This window comes from Tamandua tetradactyla, chromosome 3 (assembly GCF_023851605.1).
Source record: "Tamandua tetradactyla isolate mTamTet1 chromosome 3, mTamTet1.pri, whole genome shotgun sequence".
In the NCBI taxonomy this organism is placed as follows: Eukaryota; Metazoa; Chordata; class Mammalia; order Pilosa; family Myrmecophagidae; genus Tamandua; species Tamandua tetradactyla.
The window spans coordinates 199,981,336-199,988,268 of NC_135329.1; the positions used below are offsets into that span (position 1 = coordinate 199,981,336).

General features: G+C 40.5%; 1 pseudogene; it reads right to left on the reverse strand.

Moving 5' to 3' along the window:
* Positions 1-5,897: 5,897 nt before the first annotated feature.
* LOC143676592 (biogenesis of lysosome-related organelles complex 1 subunit 2 pseudogene) lies at positions 5,898-6,195 on the reverse strand (annotated as a pseudogene).
* Between the last annotated feature and the right edge of the window lie 738 nt (positions 6,196-6,933).

The following is a 6,933-nucleotide window of genomic DNA, read 5'->3' on the forward strand; positions in this document are numbered from 1 at the left end:
ATGTTTGAAGCGCATCATGTTAAGCTGTGGCCACAGGACTTGCTGAATGTACATTAGGAATAAGTGAAGACCTAGATTATAGTGACGACAAAGACAGGATTTCTCCTTTCCCTTTCCAAAACATCCCCTCCATAAATCTCCTGACCAGTCCAGGACCTCACAGTTCTTTGTTAGTTAATGTATCTTGTTACAAGTATGTACATAACAACCAACCACGATGTCTCAGTGCCATAAAATAACAAACATTCATTGTAACTCATGATTCTATGAGTTGGCTGGTAAATTCTGCTAATCTTGGCTAGAACTGGCTCAGCAGTGCTTGGGTCCTGGCTGGGAATTACTCACATGGTTGGCAGACAGGTGGCTGTGAGCTAATGTAGGGTGGTTTTGGCTGGGGTGACAATCCACAGGGTCTCTCGTCCTCCACAAGGTACCCTCCATGAGTTTGTTTGCAAGGTTGAATAAAGAGAGAGAGTTGGGATCAACAAGGCCTCTTCAGGCTTAGATTCAGAGCTGAGGTCACATTCCATTTGCCAAAGGAATTCAAAGGGCAGCCCTCCCTGATTCAAGGGGTCAGAAAGTAGACTACATTCTTGGGGAAGAGAGGCAAAGCCACATTACAAAGGGCACAGATTCAGGGAAAGTTGGAGAATTAAGGTCATTTTCTCAATCAGTTTACATTCAAGACATCTTTTTTTGTAAGCAAAACTTTATTCATATTACCTTTTGCCATACTGCTTACGTATGGTGCAAGAGAATCTTGCTGGAACCCAGGATGGCATATTGGTAGAGGAAGATGTTAAGCCCTCTATGGACATCAGTTTTAGCTATTAATACATATTTATTGAGGGGAAGACAGGGGAGTCACGATTTTCCCTGACAACAACTTCCCTGAAGACTGGTGGCTGATAGGTGATAGGATTGCTGGAGCCAATCCTTGGTGAAAGAGAGATAGAGAAGTGGTACATTTAATGAAGTTGTGACAATCTGGCATCTGCTTGAGCAAAAATTTCAATCATGTAAAGAATAAAAGAATGTCAAAATGCAAAGGAGAAAAATTATGTAAGTCAGCAATGCTTAGATATATCAAGGAAAAAGAAATCATATTTTTGGAGTTTGCTCAAGAAACTTCAGTAATTATAAGCCAGATTTAAAGTCTATAAAATGTAGATGCTTCACTAGATTACATCTCACAGTTAAAAGAGAATACAAAAGAAGTTTATCCCTGTATTTTAAAAATGTATATCATTATCCAACTGAGATATTTCTAGCCTTTTACCCTTAATCCAAGATGAATGTTAGGGAGGAAGAAGAACTCATATAATTTCAAGAATTTTGCTCACGCAAGGTAATTTTTAGAATTTGGAATGAAAGACAAAGAAACCTGACATTTATTGAGCATAACATTTTGCATGCCATGCAGGCGACAGGCACGTTATCTCACTTAATCACCACCATGACACTGGGGGATGCACATTAATCGGCCCTGATTTTACAGATAAGGAGCTGAGGCCTAGAGAGGACAAACAACTTGCCTGAATTCACACAGCCAGTGGATGGAAAGCCAGGAAATTAACCCTACTCTCTCAGTCCCCCATCTTTCTGGCTATGCTCTTTCCACTCTTACAGACCTCCTCCATCTTCAGGGGGAACTTTTCTTTATAATTCAGAGGAAAAAAAAAGTTGAACTGATTTTTGGTCTTTGGGTGTTTTCTGTAAAGACAGAGAAAAGGGGCTTATGTAATGCTGCCTGGACGTCTTACTCTTTCTTCCCGGTCCTGCTCTGGAATGGTCTTCGTTAAAAAGAAGACAGAGACAGGAGTTCTCAGGAGGAAAAGCTAGCAGGAATGAGTGGCACAAATGATGTGGAGGCTCCAAAGTTTACACATTCGAGGAAGAACTTTGGTCCAGGCCAGGCTTGGGGGAGAGGAGGGACAGCTACCCACAGAGCACATGTGCCCAGAGCCCTGCTGCAGTGGGCACTTAGTGCCAGCATCAATGGTGAGGTCATTCCAAAGAACAGCAGGACTCATTCATCCCACATGCCTTCTCAGACAGTTAGAGTAAACAATTTCCAGAAGCATTTCCTGTTAGCTAAAAAAAAAGACCCAAAAGCTTCATAGTGGTATAGTCAAATTACATGTGAAAATCCCTCTGTGTTTCCTCTAAAAGTACTTTGTTTTGCAAGAGGTTTCCTGGACATGATATCATAAGAACTATTCCTTGACCAATTGTATCACCAACCAATTCAAATCTACACAGTCTACCCAACTTTGCACTCTGAAAGTGTCCAAAATAGTAACGACAGGAACACCTTAATTCTATGACCAGATCCGGTGGCTGGAGTAATGTCATCACCCGTCTGGCTGGTTAGCGCTTACTAGATAGTGCAGAGATGGAACTAACTGGTTATGGAATCATGAGGAGCATGTATAAGGCAGTTAAATACCTGTGACTGGAAACATGAAAGAAAATAATGAATTCCTACTCTGAATACTTAAGAGCAAACTGCTCAGAATTGTTGCAAATTTCAATACCTCTAAAACTGTCACTGGGTTCATGCAACAGAATTAGAGTCCAGTGCTTCCCTCTCCTCTGTCCTTGCTATTCCCAAAGATTCTCAATCAGAGGAAGCAAACCTGCCCTGGAGTCCCTAAATGGAGGTGTAGGCAGAGAAAAGGCTGAATCCAGCTTTGCACAGATCTGCTCTTTTATGAGTCCAGAGCTAAAAAGGTATGAGAAGAGCTAAAAAGATATGAGAAGTAAGAGTGAGTTGTTGGCGTCTTGTTGTTAAGTCACTTGAGACAATGCTAAGTCATTCTTAGAAAAGGATAAGGAACTGGACATTCAGTATTGAAGTAGGAACTTAGAGATACTTTTGGAACTTATTTTGAAAATGACATTTTGCCACAAAGTCTAGTTGAGTCTATTTTCAGCTCACTAAGTCTTTTTATCAAGAGATTCTTTTCACTCTTGTGAAATTGGGTAGCTTCTATCTAAAGAACATGACATGACATAGAGGCTGGTACCTCTGGCATGGTGGCTGGTTATTGATGTACCACTCCCAGGTTTGAGAATCCCAGAATTTGTTAAAATAAAAAAAAAAAAAAAAAAGTCATAGGACTATTTGTTCAAAAACAAACCCAGTCACAGGACTAGTTGGTGCTGCCGTGGAGGTGCCACTTATAATCCCAACTGTGAAGGAACAGAGTTGGTCTCACCACCCAGGGGATTGTTAGAGAACCACCTGCTGAAGCCTTGGGACCCCTCTGCCTGGTAAAGCTGGGAGTCTCCCCCCGATAACCAAACCTATACAACACGGTGTGAGACAATAAAGGACACTGACTTTTCACCATTGCAGAAGAAGCTGGAAAATGGAACAATCCATGAAATCTTGGCAATCTTTTCCATCCAAACTGGGGCAAGCCCTATGGTTGCCAAGAGATTGTTGTCTGAATCAGAAGCACTCCACTTCCTTTCTGGATGAGGTTGATTTGGCTTCAACAGCTGTCAGCTCATTGATCATCAGGGTTGATCTGGCTCACCTGGCTGGCCGAAAGGAGGCCCTTTCCTCCCCAAACCAGCAACCTCTCTTCTTTCAATCTTTTGCTCCCTACAGATGCAGCATCTTTCTCTGAACCTCCCAGGAGATGAGACTGTTCCCCTGGCCCCCCACTCCCACTTCCTTGACAGAAAGGGTGTCAACTTCTTGAGGACCTTGGAACCCCTTTCAGCTCTAAGTGGCTGTGACTCATTTCCACAAAATGGAGGACTGATTGGGCACATGATCCCTCTGAATTGGAAAGAAACTTCCTAGCCCAGAAGGGTGATAAATTGGGCTTCAACTCCCTATTTCTTTCTAAATCCTCTCCCAAAGAAATAAGTTGGAAAAGCCATCTTTAGTCATCACCAAACAAATGTTTGAAAATCATGAACTTGCTGTCTGAATCACCTCTCTGGCAAGTGCAGAAGGAACGGGAAGTCCATCTAAGGCAGCTGTTGAAGAATAGCAACCCTCACCTTCAAGTTAGCTTGAAGAACTTGTTTTAATTAACAGAACATGACTATTAATAAGCAAGGCTGACACTAGAAGAAACAAAGGGAAAAAATTAACAGTACAGGTACAGGGAGAAAAAGAAAACAATGAGCAGAATTATGAAAGCTCAGTGTTACAATTAATATTTATAAAACATTTCACATTTTGTAAAGTCTAGTTCAGCAAACAGTTTCTGGGGTGTTCATTATGTGATAGACAATCTGCTAAGTTCTAAGAAAATAGAAGGGTGAGTATGACCGCGTCTCTCTCCTATGCTAAGCACATGGTGGACATTCAATAAATGTCAATTCTCTTTCTTTTCTCCTAGTGGGAAAAATTCTGAATTAATGCATGTTTATTGTGATTACTAAGGGTTTTGGAAAACAATATATGGGGTCAGAGAAGGCTTCCTGTCTCCCAAATCCATCTCATCTTGTTTGCTGGGGTACATTTCTAGACATTTCCAAGCACAGCCTCTCTTGCAAGTAAGAGTGACCATGTGAGCAGATGGAATGCAAGCACAAATAAAGAGGTGATTCAGGGCTGGGTTTTAAAACATAATAGTTGGCTGTACCTGCTCCATGTCCTCACTCTTGCCTACACAGCATGTCAAATAGGTAGGTCTTTATCCTGAGGCCCATGGATGAGGGTAGGGGGTGCAGCCCATCCCTGAGGAATTTTTAAACAGGGGGATGGGTGTGGGATCAGATATGCTTCAGGTGAAATCCTTCTAATGGTGGGTAGGAGATGGATTGTTAGGCAAGCCATAGGGCAAGGAGAGCCCTTACAGAAATTCAGGTGAAAAATGATGAGGCTCTGAATTAGACAAGCCTCTGGGTGTGAAGAAGAGGAGGCTAATTAAAATTATATCTGCAGGTCTCAGTTGTTAAAGTTATCTAAAGGCACATGGGACTGGAAAGGTATGACAGCACTTGTGCTGAGAATGTAACTCACTTGCCACGAGGGAGAGAAGTGCTCACCACTTTTTCTGTTTCCATCTTTTCCTCCCGCTCCTCTTCCTTCCCAGTCCCTAATGATTTTCCATTTTCAAACATCAGTATATACTCTAAGTTCACATTCAAGAAAGTCCATGCTAGTGAAAATGCCAAATCCTATTATTGGACTCCACATCTAAACCACAGCCAAATGCCACTAAAGACATTTGTAAAATGCCATTAAAGATATTTGTAAAAATGGAGGTTTTTTTGATGTTTTATAAACTATTGCTTTATTTTATGAGTGACACCCCATGCCTACCACCCCGCCCACCCAACACACACACATATACATAAATCATGTCTTTTGTCTTTTCTCTGTATCTTTTACTGTATCTGCTCACTTTCTAAGGCTCAGCCTGAAATTATTTTAAGATGTTCTATTTGCAATATTATAGAAAAGTATCTTACTGACATTCATAAGGACAAATTTCATTCATTTTCTTTTAATTTAGAGTCTTAACAATACATTAGCATCATTAATAGCAAAAACAACCATTTACATAGTAACTTAAAGATCAGCCATTTAAGGAAATAATGAAGTAAAAAACAGTCCTCTCATTTGATTCTACTACCAAGCCCAGGTTTATTCTGAACTTTGAGAGAGTCTCTGCCCTGAATGGATGGTGAAGCATTCAAGCAGAAGGCAAAGAGTTGTAAGTTTGAGTTTCTAAGAGATGCCACCTCAAATGAGGCTCAAGAATAACCATAGTTCTCCACTTTACTTCAATGTTGGGATATTCCTGGGATAACCAGCATACTTCCTTTTGAGGAGTTTTGACAATTCCAACAGCCTCAAGATCTGGGTCTTATAAAATATTCTTCCACATTAAAAAAGACTTTCCCCCATAGGAATAATTTTTTCATCACCTTTCCAGCTTCTTGTATTTGGCTTCCAGTTTTTTTTTTTAATATGCTTTGTTTGTAGGCTGACTGTTCAAGAGCTGCTACCTGCTCCTCAATTATATTGATCTGATCCAGATAAAGCTGCAGACCAGCGTATTTTTGGTTTAAGTTCTTTAAGTTTCTCCCAATGTTTATAGCAATACCTTTCATTTCAAGGTAGTTCAAGCTGGTTAGTTTATCCATATTTTCCAGGAGCTTATACTCATTGCTGGTGGCTGTCAGTTCGCCGGGTTGCTAAGTGGCTATTTTGGAGAACATGGCCTGGCAGAGCTCACTGATGTCAGCTTCAGTGGGCTCCATGGCTTCCTCAGCTGTCTCCACCACACCATCTTCTCCAACAGGTTCCTCAGGTTGAGTGGCCCGTGAGCCCTCTGCCACCACTATGAATGGCCCTGCACTCTGTAAAAGTGTTTTTAATTAGCAAGTCCGTGATTATCTCTTGGAAGAACTCTTGCTGGAGAAAAATATTAAGAAACAGCATGCAGAGTGAACTGTCACGAGGATGTTTTAAACTAGGGTTAAGGAAAGCAGAAAAGGAAAATATAAGGATGAAAATATTTTTACACAGACTTTGTAAACATTTTTTGATAATGAAAGGAAAATGTATAATTTGTCATGAAAAGAAAAAAGATTACAGAAGGATTGGACACTTGGTTAGGCACCAGGAAGCTACAAAAGGCACGATGACGTGAACTATAGTCAGGATGCTGCAGAGAAACATTTTCATCCTTGGTCTTAATTCAACAATTAAGTCTTCACAATAATCCACTATAGCAAAGCCTATTACTGTTGTCATTCTGAACATCAGAAATTGAAAAGATATCTTTTGAGCTTAATTTTATGAATAACTTTCTTCCTAGATTAAACTAGGGGAGGTATCTTTCCAAAAGTTCAAAAATTTCTTGTTTCTCATTAAACATTTTCAGCATCTCTCTCTTGACCTCACTTTTAGCTATGTTGCACCTTTAGGTATATGTTAATATTCCTAGTACATAG